This window comes from Myxine glutinosa, chromosome 2 (assembly GCF_964187855.1).
Source record: "Myxine glutinosa chromosome 2, kmMyxGlut1.1, whole genome shotgun sequence".
Classification (NCBI taxonomy): Eukaryota; Metazoa; Chordata; class Myxini; order Myxiniformes; family Myxinidae; genus Myxine; species Myxine glutinosa.
Window position 1 is genome coordinate 220,638,006 of NC_136262.1, and position 23,435 is coordinate 220,661,440.

Genomic DNA, 23,435 nt, shown 5'->3' on the forward strand with positions numbered 1-23,435 from the left:
GTTGAGTTATTTTATTAATTAGCCTCTCTTTACGACTACGTTGAGGCGAGTCCGACTCCAGTCCTGCTATATTGTACTCAATGAATGTCTTTTACTTATCCTTGACTCTTGACTCTTGTCTCTTGACTTGACTTGTCTCCTTTGTGCATCTACCTTCAAACATCACTGGAATGAATATACCTACTCTACTCTCTGCAATGGCTCCTTGAACGTGGCCCATTTCTCTGATGCAGACTCCCCACGCATTACCTTTTCCCAATCAAGACCACCTATCTCTCTTCTCATACCTTCAAAATTTGCTTCCTGAAATCTAACAGCCTTACCCTACTATCCTAAACTCTACATCTCAACAATAGAGATGCACTCACTATGTTGTGGTCACCTATCTGCCCCAGATGTTTTCCTACCTCCACCGTCTCCACCATATTGGGATCATTGCTTTAAAAAAGACTTTATCTGCCCCCACTTCTCCCATGGGATATTCTACAAACGAGTTGAAAAAGCAATCCTGGAATAGATTCAGGAAATCCTCCTCGGTTCTGTTCTTTCCCCGTTCCTGGACCCAATCTATCCCTGGCAAATTTAAATCCCCCATGATGAACACTCTACCTCTTGAATAGACGTTTCTGAATTCTTCGTGAAGCCGCTCTCCCATTCTTCTCTCTCATACCAGGAGCCCTATGAATGAATCCTACAAGTATCTTACTCTACCTACAATCTCGAATCTCAATCCACACAGAAACCTCTACATTAGTTCCCACTTTAATCTCATTCTTTCCTCTTGTCTCGTTGCCACCTCTCGGCTTGCTCGGCCTGATGTTTGACTGGAGCTGGTTTGGGTACCAATTCACCATTTGTTCAGGGTGCCAGCAATATCTTGCCTCATGCTTGTTGAAACACACCATGGGATCTTTAACAGCCGCCAACTAATGCTAGCAGACGGGACACTCGGCTTAACATTAATCTGAGGGACAGTGCTTTTCGTGACTTGTTGCTTTGCCTGCGAAGCACCGATCCGACAGTTCATGGCCGGGTCGGGAGTTGAGCCGAGGCTAGACAACTCAAAGGTAAACTAGAATCCGGGCACTCGGTAGAGCGCATACCTTCGCCGCAGCTACTGTTCTGTACTTGGCATGGGAGTGTATGCGATGTGAAACTTTATGTGAAATGCGATCGATTTTTAAAAATCAGAATTTGAGCAAATCTGTTTCATTCGTCTGTTAATATGCCTCCCCGATTGACAAATCTGCAATTTGAATTTCATTTGAGGTTGAAATGATTGCGGGAGATCGCGTTATAGTGATGACGTCTTGGATGGACATCCTCTTCTTCAGTCGCTCATAACTTTGAGTGAAATACGATCGAGTTAAAAATAGTCAGAATTTGAGCAAATCTGTTTCATTCGTTTGTTAATATGCCTCATCTCTTGACAAATCTGCAATTATAATTTTTTTTGAGGTTGAAATGATCGCGGGAGATCGCGTTATAGTGATGACGTCCTGGATGGACATCTTCTTCTTCAGTCGCTCATAACTTTGAGTGAAATACGATCGAGTTAAAAATAGTCAGAATTTGAGCAAATCTGTTTCCCAAAATCTAATCAAATGTGTCCCGTATAATAACCAATCATCCCACCAAATTTCATGCAATTCGGTTGAATACTTTTTGAGTTATGCGATTAACATACACACACACAGACATACAAATAAATACACAGCGATCAAAACATAACCCTCCGCTTTTGCGAAGGTAATCAAAGGGAAGTGCGCTACTTCTTCCCCATCGTAGCGGACTAATACCACATGTCCTAAAAAGTACTTGGAAGTGAACAGTCAATTGAAATAGTGTTGCTCAACCGTGAAGGATTTTTGTGGAATGGTTAGTTTTTATTTTCTTTTTATGATGCCCCAGAATTCAACTGGACCACTTTGAGTTATTTCCTGGCAAAACTGCTGCTGTTGCAAACTTTCTAGCCCTTAGTCTTAGATAATGATGCTGTCATTTTATATTCCTCACTTTGGTGCGTGTGCGTGCGTGCATGCGTGTGTCCTTGGACAAGCTTCTCTCTGTCTTGAAACACACATCTTGAAATTGTCTTTCATGCAGTTAGTTACATTTTACCTTTCCACTTCCGTTAAAATGCATAACTAGAAAGTATCTGAAAATGCAAAGCATGTCCGCATCCATTTGTATTCAGACGTCGCCGTCGTCTTCTTCTTCTTCTTCCTCTTCTTCTTCTTCCATAGGCCCAAAATAACGAAAACAGTTTAACAAAAAATACAAAATGAAAATTGATGATTTTATGCAGCCTTTTGACCTTTGACTTTTTAATCAAAAAAAAAAAATCGACTCCTATCCTTTGATTAGTGAACCAATTCAATTACCCAATATGCAAATTATTTAAATTTCAGCTCAATTGGGTGAAAGTTTGTGATTTTACACAACCTTGAACTTTGACCTTTTGATCTAAAAAAAAACAACCAATTGGCTTCTAGCTTTTGATTGGTGAACCAATTCAGTGATCCAATATGCAAATTCTTAAAATTTCAGGTCAATCAGATGGAAATTGACAATTTTATGTGATGCTGACCTTTGAGTTTTTGACCTTTTGACCAAATTATTAACTTTCCTTCTCTGTATTATCATAACTAGGGCATGCCCGTACTATATATATATCTAAAATTATATCCCCCCCCTCTATTTACATGAAATGGTTTGGTCCAAAGCGAACGGCTTGCGAGTACGGTGACAATCCCCCCCCTCTATTTACATGAAATGGTTTGGTCCAAAGCCGAACGGCTTGCGAGTACGGTGACAATCCCCCCCCCCCTCTATTTACATGAAATGGTTTGGTCCAAAGCGAACGGCTTGCGGAGTTTGGTAAAGAAATCGCCATAGCGTGCACAAACGCGCAGGAAAGCGAAAGAATCGCAAATTAGTTTTAATTAGTTTTAAAACATAGTTTAACGCCAACATAGCGGCAACATAGTTTGCCAACGTGAAATAAATGAATACGCTCTCAAATGTGCCGTCCGAGGCAGAGTCTGTTCGCCACGTTCGGCACACGTGATAGCTCGCTGCTCTCTGATTGGTTGAATCGTTTTTTGGACATAGCTCGGTAACTACTTGTCCGATTAATATGAAACCTTGAAAAGGCACATCCTCAGGTCCCCAGCAATATACCTGGCAAGTTTCAAGTATATCGGACCGGTAGTTGTCGAGAAACAGCGGTCGCATACACACAGACACACACACACACAGAAATTACTGGAATTATAGATAGACTAGGGCATGCCCGTACTATATATATATCTAAAATTATATCCCCCCCCTCTATTTACATGAAATGGTTTGGTCCAAAGCGAACGGCTTGCGAGTACGGTGACAATCCCCCCCCTCTATTTACATGGAATGGTTTGGTCCAAAGCGAACGGCTTGCGAGTACGGTGACAACCCCCCCCCCCCCCTCTATTTACATGAAATGGTTTGGTCCAAAGCGAACGACTTGCGGAGTTTGGTAAAGAAATCGCCATAGCGTGCACAAACGCGCAGGAAAGCGAAAGAATCGCAAATTAGTTTTAATTAGTTTTAAAACATAGTTTAACGCCAACATAGTTTGCCAACGTGAAATAAATGAATACGCTCTCAAATGTGCCGTCCGAGGCAGAGTCTGTTCGCCACGTTCGGCACACGTGATAACTCGCTGCTCTCTGATTGGTTGAATCGTTTTTTGGACATAGCTCGGTAACTACTTGTCCGATTAATATGAAACCTTGAAAAGGCACATCCTCGGGTCCCCAGCAATATACCTGGCAAGTTTCAAGTATATCGGACCCGTGGTTGTCGAGAAACAGCGGTCACAGACAAACACACAGACATACACACATACACACACACACACACACACACAGATTACTGGAATTATAGATAGACTAGGGCATGCCCGTACTATATCTATATCTAAAATTATATCCCCCCCCTCTATTTACATGAAATGGTTTGGTCCAAAGCGAACGGCTTGCGAGTACGGTGACAATCCCCCCCCTCTATTTACATGAAATGGTTTGGTCCAAAGCGAACGGCTTGCGAGTACGGTGTTTTTTATCGGACCCGTGGAATTATAGATAGTAGTTTTAATTAGTTTTAAAACATAGTTTAACGCCAACATAGTTTGCCGACGGGAAATAAATGAATACGCTCTCAAATGTGCCATCCGAGGCAGAGTCTGTTCGCCACGTTCGGCACACGTGATAGCTCGCTGCTCTCTGATTGGTTGAATCGTTTTTTGGACATAGCTCGGTAACTACTTCTGCGATTAATTTAAAATCTTGAAAAGGCACATCCTCGGGTCCCCAGCAATATACCTGGCAAGTTTCAAGTATATCGGACCGGTAGTTGTCGAGAAACAGCGGTCACAGACAAACATACATACAAACATACAAACATACAAACATACAAACATACAAACATACAAACATACAAACATACACACAGAGATTGCTGGAATTATAGATAGATAAAGCTGTGTTGAAAATTTGATGACAAAACACAAATGGTAAATTGAAATTCCAGGTCAATTGGATGAAAATTGGTGATTTTATGTGATGCTGACCTTTCACCTTATGACAAAATTATCAATTTGCCTTCTCTGCATTCTCATAATAAAGCTTTGGTGAAAACTTGATTGCTCAAACGGTAAAATGTTAAAGCCCAGACAGAGACACACACACACACACACACACACACACACACACACACACACACACACACACACACACACACACACACACACACACATACACACACACACAGAAACACTCACAAACACACACACACACACATACACACACACACACACACACACACACACACACACACACACACCCAGAAACACACACACACAGAAACACACACACACACACACACACATACACACAGACACACACACACACACACAGGCACACACACACACACAGGCACACACACACAGAGAAGTGATGACAAAACCCTGTCTCCTGCTGTGCAGAGGACGGGCTAATCAATGGACGTTTCTCTAACTAACGTTTCCCTGTGAATATTGAAGCTTCTCTAATCTAACACATTCACATTCCCTATGGATGATTGAATACCATTTTAATGCGTTGGTGGAGTTGCATTTTCCATACCCATTGGAACTGGCATAAAGTAGCTGTGATAGCGCGTGCACCACATGTGCTCTTGGACTGATTATTTCATTAATTATTTCTTATCACAGAGTTGTGCTATTAATCATTGCTTGAAAACTTCCAAACAAATGCTCTGATTAGACGAAGTCCTTGATCCTGATAACATTTTACAGATGCAGCATTTCTGCTTAATATTTACTTTGGATAAATCAGGGAAGCGTTTGGCTTCTGGAAGCTCACCGTGGGAGGACAGATTGGCCTGATTTTGGACTCAACAAGGACATCTTGTGTAGGAAGTCCGATACACAACGGGGCGTCTGTTTTTTATTTTCCACTCATAATGCTCATCTTCTGTGTGATGCGCCTCGATGAACTTTTTACTCAAAATACAACTGCCTTTCATTGCACTCAAAGTCACACATTATCCTGACTTGGACCGATTCCTTCATCTTCCTTTGGGTCAAAAATGCCGGAACTCCTTACCAAGTAACATTGTTGTAGGGAACTATGCCATATAGCCTATATGGACTACAATGGTTTAAGAATGAGGCAAACCACCACTTTCTTAAGGGCAACTGTGATGATCACACACATGTGATCTTAAGGGCGATCAATGTCAGCTACACACTTATCCCATGATGAAAGATAGAAAGAAAGAAACCTCGACAAGCAAAGAAACAAAAGCCTTTCTTCCCTAAGTAGGAACAAAGCCAAAAAACGTTTTTATGGGGGATTTTGAAAACCAGGCAAAGAGTATTCTTAATGGTTATGGTTTCACGCATGCTTTGTCCAAAAAATATAAAAGATGTAAAAAAAAATTTGGGGTGAGAATTTCAATCATATTTTTCTTTTATGTTTTTATGCACACCCATCTCTTGGTGTTTAGGTCTAGGTCTAGGTCTAGCTCTAGGTTTAGGTCTAGGCGTTTAGGTTTAGGTCTAGGTCGAGGTCTAGGTCGAGGTCTAGGTTTAGGTCTAGGTGTTTCGGTCCAGGTGTTTAGGTTTCAGTCTAGGTGTTTAGGGTTTAGGTCTAGGTATTTAGGTTTAGGTCTAGGTCTGGGTCTAGGTCTAGATCTAGGTGTTTAGGTTTAGGTTAGGTGTGTAGGTCTAGGTGTTTATGTTTTATGTTTATGTTTTGTGTTTATGTTTTTTATGTTTTTATTTATGTTTTATGTTTTATTTATGTCTGCATGAACACCTTCAGCAAACCTGATGCACGTGTGAGAATTTGGAATGCGATGTCCTCATGGCCGCGGAAGCACCAATCCGCCAGGTTACAGTCGGGCTGAGAATTGATCCCCGGCTGGGTGGCTCAAAGGTAAAAGTGCAATCTCTGTAAAATCCTGTCTGATTGTATCGGGGACAGGACAAGGTTTTTCACACAAAAAAAGAAAAAGTGGGAACACTTTAAAAAATCCGCCGCACACCTGCACGTTTTCTACAGCAAGTGACCAATTGCTCCACAACCCTAACTCATCGGCTCAGGTTTTGCTCAAGCTTATCTCACCTGTAACGCACTGGGCGATTTATTAATTAATTCTAAGAATTGAAGTGAACAGCAAATTATGAACGAATACATCCAAATAAATTATTCCGTACTTTTCCGCATTTAATGCGTACGTTGTATGTATTCCCTTGTCGTTTGTTTAGCAACAAGAGTAATGTATTCCTAATGAGAGGGAGCCATTGTGGTGGTGCACGTGCCGATTGAATTGTTCTGTGACGTAACAGACGAGTGTGAAAGGCATTGTGTGGCGGCGAGAGCGTTTTTTGTTTTTTTTCAACATCGAGGCTCGTATAAGAGCTAACATGAATCACAAAAAAAAAACTGACACATAAAACATATGATAAAGGGAGTGGGAGACAAGATGGTTAGAGAGAGGGAAGCACATAAGCACAACATTTGAGAGCAGGGACATCGGGAAATCTGTGGGAGGAAGAGGGCTTTGGGGGAGGAGGCATTGGAAGGGGGGGGGGGGGGAGGTGGGAGAGGTTAAAAAACACACGGACACTGCTAGGACTTCCAGGAAGGTGTACAACAAAACAAACAAACAACCGGAGTGAAAGCTGAGTACTCCCTTTCAGCATGCGTCATTGCCGGGCCCTCTTCGGTGCTAGCTCAGAATATAGAGTGTGCCCGTGATGAGTCTCGCTCATCAAGGGCAACAAACACAAATAGGCTCAACATTGTGTCCCAAGCATCTTGTGCAGTTTAACGTTCTTCTAACATCGTCTTAATTCTTACCCACCTGGCAGAGGCATATTTAATGGGAATTGCGTCTGCGGGCATGGCGGGTTTTCACCGCTTGCTGCGCTTGGGAGGAAATGAGACATTGTTCGGTGTTTGGAACCCCTTTGAAAAGTTTGGCTTTCTCTTTCTTCCCGTAGCTTCGCAAGTGTTTCGCTCACAAAGTATTTCCAGAAGAATCGCTGGCTGTGAGATTTTGGGGTATGGCGGACAGGGCCCGTGCAAGCAGAATCTTTCTCAGATGGAGGTGGTGGCCCGACAGGTCGCAGGAACCACTATCAATTAAAATCATTATGGAGCAGAATGTCTATTTGTTGTAGATATTACACTCTATTGCCAGGAGCACGTCCGCGCGGGCCACCTCCCCCCATTCACCCCTCATTGTGCCCCTGGTAGCAGATGTTGGGAAAGATAAATGCCATGATTTTTACAAACATTGGCTTTGCTCCACCAATGAGAATCGTGCATCCTAAAAATCACCGGCCAATGCATTTCTATCCTAAACCAAGTTTGCTAAAGCACGTGTAGCTTTTTGACGTCTCTCAATGCACGCGGTGCCTTGGGTTTCCATTGCAAGTGTGATCAAAATGGAATATTTACTCAACATGGGGCATCAATGTAGTGGTCTCAATTGGAAAGATTGCAGTGGTCACCGGTTGTGTTTAGTATCTCTTTCACTTGCAGGTATCCTTGCCAAAGGCTGGGTGCTCACTTTGCGGGTTTACAAAGTAAGAATCATTTGATGTAGCACGGCATGGGAGATGAAGTTACAGCTGAGGTTTCTGGTTCAAATGTATTAATTGTTTTATTTTTTCCCACTCATCATGTGAGTTTGCTTTGCAGGTCACCGAGAAGGTTGAAAGAGCATCTGTTTTTATTTCCTTTTGTTTCTTCTTCTTCTTCTTAAAAATATTTACCAACTGATTTTCTGGGTAACATCCATTTGATGGCTCAATATCTTATTATAATGGAGCAAACATATATGGTTATGTATGTATATTTGTAACTAAAACGTCTTCTTCTTCTTCAAATTTTCTAGAACAAATTCTGCTATGTTTATATTATATATATATATATATATATATATATATATATATATATATATATATATATATATGTGCAGTGTCTGTCTTGTCTTGTCACTGAATAACGCCCTCAAACTTTTGTTTCTGTGGTTGTGAAGTGTTTTTAATAACATGTTGGTGAGGTGTTTTGAATTACGTCGTGCTGAAGTGTTTTGAATCACGTGGTGGTGAGGTGTTTTTAGTTACGTGGTGGTGAGGTGTTTTGAATTATGTGGTGGTGTGGTGTTTTTAATTACATGGTGGGGAGGTGTTTTGATTTATGTGGTGGTGAGGTGGTTTGAATTACATGGTGGTGAGGTGTTTTGAATTACATGGTGGTGAGGTGTTTTGAATTACATGGTGGTGAGGTGTTTTGAATTACATGGTGGTGAGGTGTTTTGAATTACATGGTGGTGACGTGTTTTGAATTACATGGTGGGGAGGTGTTTTGAATTACATGGTGGTGAGGTGTTTTGAATTGCATGGTGGTGAGGTGTAATTGTCCCATACATTTAGTCTGCACCTACCCATCCCGTATGTATGTGCTGAGGGGTTCTTTTTTATTTTATTTTTATTTTTTCAACCCAAATTGCTTATAAAAAATGTAATATCACAAACACTACAAATAAATTTGTGCAAAATAATTGTTTTTATTTTGATTGGTGTAAATCATGACAACACAGCAACTCGGGTACAGTCATTATCCTCAGCTAAAACAAGCCCTTTCCTCTGTAACGACGCATAGGAGGCGAGCGTAGCGACCTCATATATATATATATATATATATAACCAAAGAAGCACATTCGTGACTTCCCTGTATATTCAACAGCGCTGTTTTTTTGGTTACTTTGACTTGATTAATCAAGACCGAGATATGGGCAAAAGAAAATATACGACGCAAAAACCCGGCCGGAAGTCCAAGTGAAGCAGTGTATTGGGGGCACGTCTGCTCTGTAAGACTGGTAGTTCGACTTTCCATTCCAGTTTTTGATATTATGTTGTATTTGCTGTCCAGTTCCAATTTAAAATAAATATAAATTTGTGTTGAGTTGCTTTTTATTTATACGTGTTGGGTTCTGATTTCTGATTCACAGTATATATTCAATCAGAGCACAAAATTGATTTAGCCGACCTCCCCCATCAACCCCCTTTGCCCCTCCACCATCCCCCCATCCTCCACACAACCCCTGATCCACCATCACCCAGCCCACCTAACCCACACCCACCACCCTCCCCCCCCTTCCTCACTCCCGGGGAGAGCAGGCATGGTCAAAGATGCCTCTGACTCTGCAGCGACGTGTGGTGAGGCACGCGAAGTGTGCCGTAATATTATTGTTCATGCACCCACTAATTTAGCCCTTCTTGTTTATCAGCTGGTCTCCCCACACAGCAGGACATGGGGTTTTGATATCACTTATTGTGTGTGTGTGTGTGTGTGTGTGTGTGTGTGTGTGTGTGTGTGTGTGTGTGTGTGTGTGTGTGTGTGTGTGTGTGTGTGTGTCAGTCTGTCCTAACCATAAGGTTTTTTTGGTTTTACCATTTGAGCTTTTATCATCAATTATTAAACAAGCCTTTATTTATAGAATATGGAGAAAATAATAAAAAATTGGGTCAAAATGTGAAAGGTCAAAGTCATCTTGACTATATATAGACCTTATAAGCCCCACTGCAGGGCGTCAGACATGAGACGCTTATTTTCTTTTTCTATCACTTCTGTTTTCTTTATTTACCATTGCGCTTCATTGTGTCTCTCCGGGCCATAACATTTATACCAGTTGAGATTTTGTCATCAAATCTTCAATAAACTTTTATTTTTGAGAACAGGGAGAACACAAATGAATAAAATGTACAATTTTTAAACTGCCGTTTTCGTCAAATTTAGTTTGGGTACAAAGCGGACGCGGCCGGTCTTCGATTTCTTGTACTTCGTTTTGAGCTCCCTTGTTCGCCAGATTGCGTTTTTACATTTTACATCGACAATGGCTTGTGCCATTCCCTTTCTCGATTCTACCATCTGGACATTTAAGACAGTGCTGCAGATGTTGAAGGTAAAAGAATGTGCCTGTCGTTAAACCTGAAGCGCTAGAAGATTCTCTCGGGATAAGTGTGGCTGCTCTTGCTGGGTGCCTAACGACCACCCACCAACAGCACTGGCAGAAACGCAAGGTCAGAACGTAGCTGCACACTGGCACTCGTATGCAAGCTACTTCACATACTTCACATACTTCACCACACACTTGTCAAGCCATTTTCATAATGAAACATTTCCATGTTGATGTAAAATACGTTCTGCCGGCCAATCAGGCGACTGCTTTTTGAGGCAGGCGAGTGGACCCAATGTGAGAAAATCATTCGCCAATTACATCATTTCTTGGAGCAACGTGCTTTGTTTTCCATAAGTAATTCCCGGATGAAATTTTCCAGCTCGAAGTCACTGTATACCTTCATTCATGCACTTCATTATGCCTGTTGTGGTATCAATTGTCCCCTTCAAGAGAGACACAGACCTGAGAATGCAACCTCATGCCTTGTGGTAGGTTTGGTGTGTGTACCCAAAGTTCCATTTGAGCCTGTATTGCCGAAGTGATTTTAACAGCCATACCTGACATAGTTGACATTCTTGTAGAGCCTACCCAGTCTTGAGGGGACTGTCAACAAGGTTGATTCTCACAATTTGAACGGAAGCATGGCCTTTTATGGCGGTGGAGATGTACTTGTATCCAAGTGCTGCCCGCACCTCCATCTATTATTCCACACAACAGCAGAGTCGGTGGGCATCGCCTGTGCTGAACATGAGGCTACGGAAGGCTTCGATGCAGGCAGGAGTTTTTCGTCGTGCCTGACAGGGGTTCGCTAACTCTCCTGGGATGATGGAACCCGATCTCATTCAAGGAGTACGTTATTCTTTGTGTTTCTGCTCGTGTGTTGTGTTTATCCAGCGCAGAGTTCAGTGTCTTTGGTTCAATTATGACATCCCTCACTACCTTGCCAAACGCAAGGCCTTGTTCACTTTGTATTGAGCAATCTAGCCCAAAGAGAGAATGCTTGTTTATTACCCAATTTATGTTTCTTGCGTGTTCGTAAGGATTGACCCGATATGCGACAATCCTTTGTCCATACAATCAAAAGTCTCGGACATCTGTTCCGACTGCGTTAACACGGGAAGATATGTTTTCTTTCACTTGCTTCTGAATTTGGGGAATGTTTTCCCTGGAACAAAACTCAGATTTAGGAACACATATCTCGGATTTAGCTGACAGTCTAAAGTTATTTGTTTTGTCAAATAATTGTTTCTAGGTGTATGTTTTGAGATTTCCTTCGCTTGAGCATTTTTCCTTTGCTTTTTTTTGGGGGGGGGGGGGGGGGGGGGTTTAACCTCTTACTGCGTCTTGCTGATTTGGCTGCATTGCCTATTGCATCATTGTTTAGGTACTTTTCAGCATTTGTACTTTTCAGCATTTGTACTTTTCAGCATTTGTACTTTTCAGCATTTTTCAGCATTTGGACGCAATCGGGTTACACGCAGAACGTGGGTTTGCAAATGAAGGTGCAAAGCAAGATAGAGATGTATTCCTTTTCCAAATATAGGATGTGACAAGCTCGCTTGTACGAACATCACACGAAGGAAATAAAGGTGGTTTTCAGTGTGGATGTGGCACAATGGGTTGTGCTTGTACCCGTCACTCATGTGTCCCTTGTGCGTTGGCTTTCTTCGCGTCGTGCAGTCACGAAGTGCCATGATTCATTTTGTCGTTCTAACTCCAATGATGATTTCACTACTGGGCCCTCCCTTCGGATGCAGTTGTCACCACAAAATGTGGCACGTTAGCTACGCAGGAACTCCCCACGGCAACGCATACAGGAGTCTGCGTGGAGCTGTAATGCAACTCGGAATGATTTAATCGAGCTGTGTGAAGGAATTCGTGAGCAAATCATCCTTATATGCCCCTTTATTTGGCGAGTCTAATTCAAACTCTCAAATGCGATTCGTAGCGTGAAATTGCAACAGGATATCTTGCTCGCAGAGCCCTTTCCCTTTTAAACAATGGATATTATCAACTAAAGGTTGATACGACTATGTTTACTGCCGTGGGAAACGACATTAGCCTTCACAGAGACGAATATTCCATTGTGTTTTCCTTTTGCCTGTGTGCTTCTGATTTTGATTTCCTGCACAGTCACGCCTTGCAGAAACTGCCATACTGCTAGTTTTGCCATCAAGGGTTCTGTGTTTTGGAACATACCATCCACACCCACCCTCCCGTAGAGATAACAAGTAGTTGTAATGGCCACTTCCAACTTTGACCTTGCATTTTGAACCAATTGTTTTTCTTGTCTTGTCAGAACAAATGGACACCAACAAGCAGGGATCGAAGTGCCGTGAAGAAGTGAAGTTGGCACAAGAGACATCCAGGATTGCCATTACTTTGTGAATCTCCATCGCCGGGCACCTTTTCAAGTAAGATACAAGGTAACCAAATCGTATGGCACTGTTTGATCACTCCTTGTACTTGTCAACATCAAACACATAATTATTCTCCATATCTAAAACCGACTGTGGGTCAGAGCTAAAGTTGCCAGCATCAGGTATTTGCTCTCAAGGTTGATTTCTTTACCACCAGGTAATTTGAACAATAGCTTCCTTTAACTAGTGGGCCTGTTGGTCCGTTGTACCACATTTTCATTGGTCTTCACCGCTTTGTAGCATACCTGCCTGCCGGACTCTGAGGTCTTTTGGGTACTCGGATTTTTTAGGTGCTTGGGGAATTTTGAGTCTTTGGGGTCTTCTGGGTCTTTTGGTCCTCTGGGTCTTTTGGGTCCTCGGGCACCATTGTGTATTTTGGGTCTTCTGGGCCTTTTGGGTCTTCGGTGTCTTTTGGATCCTCGGGAATTTTTGGGTCTTCTGAGTCTTTTCAATCCTTGGGGACTTTTGTGTTCTTGGGGTCTTTTGGGTATTTTAGCTCCATGGGGACTTTTCGTTATTTTGAGTCTTCAGTCACTTTTGGGTATTTTGGGTGCTTGGGGACTTTTGGGTCTTCTGGGTCTTTAGGAGTATTTAGGGGTCTTAAGGATCCTAGAGGTCTTAAAGGGTCTTCAAAGGTCAGAGGGGTCTCAGATTTCAATGGTACATAATTAATTAATAGATTTGCGTACGTAATTAATAGACACAAAAAGTATGCCTCACACACAACTCATTCATTTATAGTAGATTCAGCTCCTCAAGCAACCTCCCCAAAGTACGTATTTCTGGTAGTTTGGTGTTTGAAGAAGCTGAGGACCCAAAACTATGGTTGTATCCTCACCAGTGCTACAAGAGGCCATGCATTTGTTACATTCATAAAAGTGACACACGTTTTGAATGATCTTCCCACTCCCATTTTATATTTCATGCACACGTTGGCTCAAAACTTCCCCCTTGTGAACAACTTGTCGACATTTTTAAATAGTTATCTTTTGTATCTGAACAAGGCTGTTCAAATGCACCATACGAACCCCCCAGTCAATTTGTTTATGGTGTAAAAGCTGCTGCCCAGACAACAACCACACGAAGATAGAATCAGTATAACCTGATGTTAAGGAATCCCTGAGAAGACCAGACCACTTGCTACGCGCAGTCCAGGCAGGAATTTTTCATTTGTTCAAGGTACTGATAATAACTCACCGAATCTTCGCAAAGGACACCCTGGGATCTTTAACATCTTCCAACTAAGACCATCAGATGCCCAGTTTTAATCTCCTTCCGATGGAAGACCCATTGTGATGAAAGGTCCTGCCTGCAAAACACCAGGATGACAGTTTATAGCTGGACCGAGATTCAAACCCATGCTCAGCTTGGAATCGAGTGCTCATGTACTTCTGGGCTATCCTGCCAGCATATATACTGTACTGTCTACCTATTAAGTACATGGCCTGTAATGCAGGAAACAACTTGTTATATGGTGAATTCCTTGTCTTTTTGGCCCCCTTTGGACTTAGTCCGAAGCGGGGGCTTATGGTATATGGATTGCCGTGCATGCGTGCTTGCATCTGCAAACGAATCTCAGACATGTATGAACCGATTTTTTTCATACTTGGCATAAAGACAATACATGATGGTATATACAAATGCACGTCATTTTGTTTCACGATGCGATCAAAGATGGCCGACTGGCGGCCATTTTAGTTGTAAAAACCCGATATTGAACATGTCCTCAACCTTTTCTCGGACATTTACCAATCTTGTTCAAACCTTGCACACAGGTAATGAATGATGGCTTACATGATGGCACGTCATTTATTTTTGAGATCAGATCCAAGATGGCCGACTGGTGGCCATTTTGTTACTTAAACATGTCCCCAACCATTTCTTGGATATGCATTGTCCGATTTTGTTCAAACTTGGCACAAAGACAATACATGGGAGTATACATATGCAGAAGATTTGGGTTGGTAATCCAACCAAAGATGGGCGACTGGCGGCTTTAAGTCCGCACAGCAAAATTGTTAAAACCACTGGGCTCTGACATTTCATGTCTTTTCCCCTTGTTTAATCTACTTTTCATCTTTCATGTTGTCTCGTTCTAGGCATTTGCTGTTCTCTTCTCTTACTTAAATGCTTCCCCCTCGTCCCTTTTATGTCTGTCCATCCGTCCATCACACTATCTCCTCCCAAACAGTTGTGCAGAAATTCACTAAACCTCGTAATGATCAGCACTTGGAAAGAAGCAGTATCATTTTTGATTGTGTGAGAGCAGTACCAGTGTGAGAGCAGCATCATTTTTGAGTGTGAGAGCAGTACAAGTGTGAGAGCAGTACCAGTGTGAGAGCAGCATCATTTTTGAGTGTGTGAGAGCAGTACCAGTGTGAGAGCAGTATCATTTTTGAGTGTGTGAGAGCATACCAGTGTGAGAGCAGTATCATTTTTGAGTGTGTGAGAGCAGTACCAGTGTGAGAGCAGTATCATTTTTGATTGTGTGAGAGCAGTACCAGTGTGAGAGCAGTATCATTTTTGAGTGTGTGAGAGCATACCAGTGTGAGAGCAGTATCATCTTTGAGTGTGTGAGAGCAGTACCAGTGTGAGAGCTGTATCATTTTTGATTGTGTGTGAGAGCAGTTCCAGTGTGAGAGCAGTATCATTTTTGAGTGTGTGAGAGCAGTACCAGTGTGAGAGCAGTATCATTTTTGATTGTGTGTGAGAGCAGTTCCAGTGTGAGAGCAGTATCATTTTTGAGTGTGTGAGATCAGTACCAGTGTGAGAGCAGTATCATTTTTGATTGTGTGAGAGCAGTACCAGTGTGAGAGCAGTATCATTTTTGATTGTGTGAGAGCAGTACCAGTGTGATAGCAGTATCATTTTTGAGTGTGTGAGAGCATACCAGTGTGAGAGCAGTATCATTTTTGATTGTGTGAGAGCAGTACCAGTGTGAGAGTAGTATCATTTTTGATTGTGTGAGAGCAGTACCAGTGTGATAGCAGTATCATTTTTGAGTGTGTGAGAGCATACCAGTGTGAGAGCAGTATCATTTTTGATTGTGTGAGAGCAGTACCAGTGTGAGAGCAGTATCATTTTTGGCTCTGCCTGCTGGGCTGGGGTCAAAACATAAAATACCAAATAATAAAATTACGGGCACATTTTAACGAAACTTTGTAGCTGTAATCAACATTGGCGATGCATGAAAAATGTAACATCTTTTTTGAATTTGAACTCCATTTCATGCCCCAAGGGATGGGGACTTAAGGTCACAGGGGTCAAAATAGGGGAAAAATTTTTTTACTCAAGATTTGATATTGGGTCATTCCTGGTGGAACCTTTTGTCATCTTTCATTTTTGCTTTAGATGGGAACCGTGGCGATTTGCGATGGACCGCTATCAACTTCGCTCTAGTTAATTTATTTACATACACTTCCCCTATCTATGACCAACACACAACATTGAATCACTGTATATATTTGTATGCACTTTACCATGTCCACTACCTATATATATTTATTTATTTATATTGAAATCTACACGCCCTATTTTAAGGAGCGATTGGGAGCTGTATTCCCGATGACAACTTTTATTTCTTGTTACCCTCGGCAGAGGAGAGGGTATTGCATTTGGGTCCGCTTGTTTGTTTGTTTGTCTGTCTGTCTGTCTGTTTGTTTGTCTGCGTAGAATGTGAGTATGTTTTTCTCTGCAAAAATTACTCCGATTGCCAATACATTTTCACCAGAGGATTGCATCCTCCTGTGGAATTTCGAATGATAATTATGATGTCATACATCACGTGTTACGGGCACCATCTTGGAAAAAAAAATTGCACTTCTGTATCTCAAAAACCGCTCCATGGAAAAATCTTTTAAAAATGTCTCATTGTCGAGTACCTATGGGGAACAACACAAATTCATGATTATGTCATTGGTGCCTTCATTATGACATTGAAGCGCGGTGTTACGCGCGCTGCTTGTAAGCAAGGAGGAAGCGGACAACGCGGTAAGTTGTAAGAGTCTTTATTCAAGAGCTCCACTGTAACACTGGAGCGTTCCGGGCTGCGCGCCCAGTGTATATCCTGCGGCCACGCCTACCCCTCGGGCGTGGCCGCCGCCCACTTGGTGCGCGGAATGATGCCCTCGCGCCAGTGAGCTTTCGTGTCCGCCACACGTGCCCCCCCAGAATTCCCGTGCACCTGGAGGGCCAGTTTGCGGGGCAAACGGATGACCCGGCCGAAGCGCCCTCTGGCGACTGGCGGCGTCCGGGGTGCAGGGATGCCAGCTGGGATGCCTCCGGCTGCACCCGGGATGGGTGCAGGCTCGGGGGGCGGCGTGCCGGCGGGGCCGGGCGGTGCCGGGGGTGCGCCCGCCGGGGGGGCGGCCCCGACGAGGGGGCCGAGCCACTGGCGGTGGCTGGTCCACGTCGAGGTGGGCCGTCTTGAGGCGGTCTATGGAGACCCGGTCAGGAGTGCCGCCGATGTCCAAGGTGAAATGTTTCACCCCGGTCTCCAGCACGTGGAAAGGCCCGTCGTACGGGGGCCACAGTGGTGTCCGGTGGGCGTATTGCCGGACGAAGACGTACTCCGCGGTGCGAAGCTCCGGGGCGACGTGCGTAGGTGGGTGCCCGTGGTGCGCCGTGGGCACCGGGGCGAACCTCTGTGCGGTCTCCTGCAGCGCGGAGCGCTCCTGCGCCGCGGACCATGGTGCCGTGGAGTCAGGGAGGAACTCGCCCGGCACCCGCAGCGGTTGCCCGAAGACCAACTCCGCCGCGGATGCTCGCAGGTCATCCTTGGGCGCCGTCCGGAGGCCCAGCAGCACCCAGGGGAGCCTGTCGACCCAGCCGCCGTCGCGGAGGGTCGCCCGGAGCGCGGCTTTCAACGAGCGGTGGAACCGCTCGCACAGGCCGTTAGCCTGGGGGTGGTAGGCCGTGGTGCCATGCAGCTGGACCCCGAGCCCCCGCCCCCCAGAGCTCTGAGGTGAACTGGGGGCTGCGGTCGGACGAGATGTCTGAGGGGGCGCCGAACCGGGCGACCCAGGTGGCGATGAACGCCTGCGCGACGTCCGCCGCCATCGTTGACGCCAAAGGCACGGCCTCCGGCCACCGGGTGGTGCGGTCCATCATGGTCAGGACGTGGGTGAAACCCCGCGAGGGGGGCAGAGGTCCCACCAGGTCCACGTGAACGTGGTCAAACCGACGTTCCGGCACCGCAAACGGGGCCAATGGGGCCTGGGTGTGTCGGTGCACCTTCGCGCGCTGGCACGCGAGGCACGTCCTGGCCCAGCCGCAGACGGCCTTCCGGAGGCCATGCCAGACAAACTTGTCGGCGATCAACCTCTGGGAGGCCCTCGTGCCCGGGTGGGACAGGCCGTGGATGGAGTCGAAAATCCGGCGCTGCCAGCCCGCGGGCACGATGGGGCGAGGCCGCCCGTGGGAGACGTCGCACCAGAGGGCCGTGCCCGCGCCGTTGAACGGCACCTCGGTGACGCGGAGGCCCGTAACGGCGGTCCGCAAGGCCTGGACGTCGGGGTCGGCGGCCTGGTCCGCCGCCATCCGGGCATAGTCGATGCCGGGGTGGACCGCGTGGGCAACGGACCGGGAAAGGCAATCCGCCACCGGGTTGTCCTTCCCCGCGACGTGCCGGATGTCCGTCGCGTATTCGGACACGGCCGAGAGGTGACGCTTCTGCCGGGCCATCCAGGGCTCGGCGACCTTGCCCATCACGAACACCAGTGGCTTGTGGTCGACGAAGGCCGTGAACGCACGGCCCTCGAGCAGATGGCGGAAGTGCCTGACCGCCAGGTGGAGCCCGAGCAACTCGCGGTCGAAGGTACTGTACCGGCGTTCGGGCGGGCGAAGCTGCCGGCTGAAAAACGCCAGCGGTTGCCAAGCTCCACGCACCCATTGCTCGTGCACCGCGCCCACCGCATAGTCTGAGGCGTCGGTGGTGAGGGCGATCAGTGCATCGGGCGCCGGGTGCGCGAGCATGGTGGCGTTAGCCAAGGCGAGCTTCGCGGCCACGAACGACGCGTCCATCTGCTCGGTCCAGGTGACGTCACCTTTGCCTGGCTTCCCTCGGAGGGCCTCGTGCAAGGGGCGCAGGAGCTGGGCGATGCGGGGCAGGAAACGGTGGTAAAGGTTTACCATGCCCAGGAACTCCTGGAGCCCCCTGATCGTGTGGGGGCGCGGAAACCCCTTCACCGCCTCCACCTTGGCCGGTAGGGGGACGGCCCCGTGCCTGGTGACGTGGTGCCCCAAAAAGTCGATTTCGGCGACACCGAACCAGCACTTGGCGGGGTTCACGATCAGGCCGTGCTGGCCCAGACGTTCGAAGAGTGTGCGGAGATGGTGTAGGTGCTCTTCGCGGGACGCGCTTGCGACGAGGATGTCATCCAATAGACGTAGACGAAATCCAAGTCGCGCAAGATGCTGTCCATGAGGCGCTGGAACGCCTGAGCCGCATTCTTCAAACCGAAGGGCATCCGAAGAAATTCGAAAAGACCGAACGGCGTGATGACAGCCATCTTCGGGATGTCCTCCGGCCTGACGGGGACCTGGCTGTCACCGCGTATGAGGTCCACCTTCGAAAAGAAGGACATATTCGCCAAGCGGGCGGAAAAGTCCTGAATATGGGGGACGGGGTAGCGGTCAGGGGTGGTGGCGTCGTTGAGACGGCGGTAGTCCCCACACGGTCGCCATCCCCCGCCAGGCTTGGGCACGATGTGGAGCGGCGACGCCCAAGCGCTCTCGGAGCGCCGCACGATGCCGAGCCGCTCCAGCATAGCAAACTCCGCTTTAGCTACCGCGAGCTTCGTCGGCTCGAGGCGGCGTGCCCGGGCGTAGACCGGTGGCCCGGCGGTGGGGATGTGATGTTCCACCCCATGCTTGATGGTCCCCGCCGAGAAGGTGGGCCTCGTGAGGGCCGGGAAACGGGCGAGGAGGCGGGTGAATTCATCCACTGCCGAAAGCGTGCAGATGAACCTGGCCGGAACCGAACCGCTCAGCAAGCCGCTCGGCGAGCCGCTCGATGAGCCGCTCCGTGAGCTGCTCAACGAGGCGGGCAGCGCGCAAGCGAGCGAGCTGAACGTCTCAGCCTGGACAAGCCTTCTGTGCTTGACGTCGACCAACAGGCCATTGGCACAGAGGAAGTCCACGCCGAGCAGTGCCATAGGCACGTCGGCAGTGACAAACGACCATCGGAAAACCTGCCCTCCGAACCGCAGAGAAAGGCAGCATTTTCCGTACATACGAATGGGCGTACCATTGGCAGCAAGCAGCGCGGGGCCCCGGTCCGCGGACTGCTTGTCGGACGTACCGGCAGGAACGACACTCACCTGCGCTCCCGTGTCGCACAGGTAACAGCGCCCGGATAAGGTGTCCGTTACGTACAGGAGGCTGTTTAATCGGCCGGCGCTCAGTGCCACTACCGAGTGCCGGCCCGGGCGTTTCCCGACCTGCCGAATGAGCACGGCGGGCGACATTGCCGGGCCTCGTGGCCGAACCTAGCGTGGAAATGGCACCAGGTTTACGGGGAAGCCGGAGGCCGCGGTTTCCGCGGTGGTGGTGGGCGGGGCGTGGCGGCCGCCACGAGGCGCCCCTCGGAGCAGGGGTGGGCACCCGCAGGAGGTTCAGCGGCTACGCGGTGCGTCGCATAGTAGGGGTGGGCACACGCAGCAGTTTCGGGCTCGGGAGCCGCTACGGCCGCACCGAAACCCGCCCGCGTGTCCAAAGCCGCGTAGAACTTGTCGGCCTCGGCCGCGAACGCGCGGGGTTCCGTTGTCGCGGATCCGGCCAACGCGAGGCGTACTCGTGCCGGCAGCTGGCGTCGAAATAACGCCCGGAATAGAGCGTTCGGGGTTTCGTCGCCCATGAGCGACAGCATATGGTCCATTCGGACCGACGGTCGCGTGTCACCGAGCTCGGGGAGGTCCAAGAGGCGATCGGCCCGTGAGTCCACCGTGAGGCCGAACGTGGCGAGGAGGAGACGCTTGATCGCCTCGTACCTGTCGTCGGCCGGTGGGTTCCTCAGGACCGACACGACGCGGGTGGCCGCGCCGGCCCCGAGGGAGGCGACCACATGGCAGTAGCGTGTCTCGTCCGCCGTGATGCGTCGAAGCCTGAACTGGGCTTCGGCCTGCAGGAACCAGATCTCCGCCTGAGCTTCCCAGAACTCGGGGAGCTTTATCGCTACCGCGTTGGTTGCCATGGCTGTGGCGGGTTCAGGTGGTCAGTGATGGCTGACCAGAACGTCGGAGGTCACCAATGAAGCGCGGTGTTACGCGCGCTGCTTGTAAGCAAGGAGGAAGCGGACAACGCGGTAAGTTGTAAGAGTCTTTATTCAAGAGCTCCACTGTAACACTGGAGCGTTCCGGGCTGCGCGCCCGGTGTATATCCCGCGGCCACGCCTACCGCTCGGGCGTGGCCGCCGCCCACTTGGTGCGCGGAATGATGCCCTCGCGCCAGTGAGCTTTCGTGTCCACCACAACATCATAATTAGATGAGTAGAACACTTGATCTGATCAGTTTGAAATTTCTTCAGCATGATCCACAAATAAATTGTATGGGAGAATTAAATTGATGATGTCATCGGTCACGTGGTTCGGGAGCCATATTGGTTTGAACATAAATCTACGTCGTCAATAAATCACACAAACACAGCAGCTAATAAACACCCCACAAAATGCACCACACGAACACGTCCTGGCGAGGGTCTGCAATCTCTGATTGCTCTCTCTTGTTCAACATGTAATTGTGCTCTTTTGTCAGGAGGATATATTTTCTCAACTTATTGTCACAAACTTGTTTGCACACCTTCTCTCTTACTTTGAAGAAGGACTTGCACCTGACACGGTTCAAGTTTCCATGGAAGTTAGTTCATTATCCTCAAAGTTTGATTGATAAATTTCATCATACTTGTTTGTCCACCGATGCAGGCCAACATCCATATGCAGACTACTTTTTCATTGTATATTATTCTCCTACTGCCCTCATTATTCCCCAGAATAAAATTAAGGCCAAAATAGCCCGAAACTTTGGGGTTGTTCAGGTTGCTCAGATTAATAGATTTGCTGTCATTGTATCAGTCATACCCTAAGTTAAGTAAAATAAAACGTTGTTCTGTTTCTTTAAAAAAAGCAAATAAAGATCTCATTGAACCAATCATATTGACAGAACACCTTGCTTCCTGTCACCTAGATTTGCAGACCATTGCATTACTTGGACATATTTTGCTGCACATAAGCTTTTGAAGCATTATCTAGCATTTTGAACGGTTCCACAACAAATGGCCAACCCCCCCCCCCACCCCCCCCAAAACCCCCCCATCAAGTGCACATTATTATTTATTTATTTTTTATTGCCCAAAGTAAGGAAAGAAATGAGGTGGTGATAGAGGGAGTGTGGTTAATAAGCTCATGCTGTTTCTGGCGGTCACTGTATGCTGCGTGGGCCGATTTCATTAATGAGCATTTCCTACCTGCACGCGTTTGCCTAATTACATGGCAACGGCTGCTCTGTTGCTGCCCCAAAGGAGCTTATTACTCTGCGTCTGTGTATGTCCATTCTGTGCATAATTGCTCATAATGGATATGGAGCAACGTTGGTGGAGGGAATGGGGAAAAAAATTGGCATGTGTAATATTTTTGGCTCTCGTCAATGGGCAGAGTGCATTTGGCTTTGATGTCAATGAGGGAATCATCGACGCCAAGGATCAACTATTAAATATACAATGGAATGGCTGCAACAGTGGTGATGTTTGCCCAATCTATTGTCATCACCTTGTTTGCACTTAATTATTAACCCACCATTTGCTGTTAGCGGTTAGGGTGCCGGCTTGGGATCCTAGGATCCTGGGTTCGAATCCCGGTCGATCGCTGAATTAACGCCAGGGGGGTTAGCCTATCATCCTTCCGAGGTCGGCAAATTGAGTACTAGCTTGCTGGGATGAATGATCACGGTGTGTACCCGAATTCAGAATAGGTACACCGTATCCCTACGCATCGAAGAGGTGACATGGGGTTGGCGTCAGGAAGGGCATCCGGCCATAAAAACATTGCCTCAAACAGGGAACCATGAGGCCATGGGGACCGCAAGGCTAACCCTCGCTCTAGCGGGGAATAATGGCCTTAAAACGATCATTCATTCATTCATTCATTCATTCATTCATTTGCTGTATACATAACTTGTCACATGTTGATGATTTGAATATATTGTTACTCAACAGTATATTGTTACTGGTTTTCCGGCTGGGTCACGAGGGGCTAATCGGACTTGCTTCCCGACCTTTGACCCTGAAGACGACAAGCCTCACATAACTACACTGCATGAGGGGTTACTAAGCAACTACGGACGCCTTCTGAGATGATCAATTTAGGTAGGGTTCTCACGTCCGGGGTTACTAAGCAACTACGGACGCCTTCTGAGATGATCAATTTAGGTAGGGTTCTCACGTCCAATTCCCGCATTACCTGCCCGGCAAATTAATCCCCCCAGTTAGAGAACCGTGCTCTT

At 47.0% G+C, this 23,435-nt stretch overlaps 1 protein-coding gene across 12 annotated transcripts in view; it reads left to right on the top strand.

Moving 5' to 3' along the window:
- LOC137420807 (synphilin-1) overlaps window positions 1-23,435 on the top strand; it is a 406,546-nt gene that overhangs the window by 146,401 nt on the left and 236,710 nt on the right. For 5 of the 12 annotated variants that reach the window (XM_068106201.2, XM_068106197.2, XM_068106204.2 and 2 more), the window contains exon 2: window positions 12,821-12,947. The gene's annotated coding sequence lies outside the window, so the exon portion shown is untranslated. Of the gene's footprint in view, window positions 1-6,368; window positions 6,483-12,820; window positions 12,948-23,435 lie in introns of all 12 variants that reach the window. The other 7 variants (XM_078772278.1, XM_068106202.2, XM_078772276.1 and 4 more) reach the window with 3 other exon arrangements.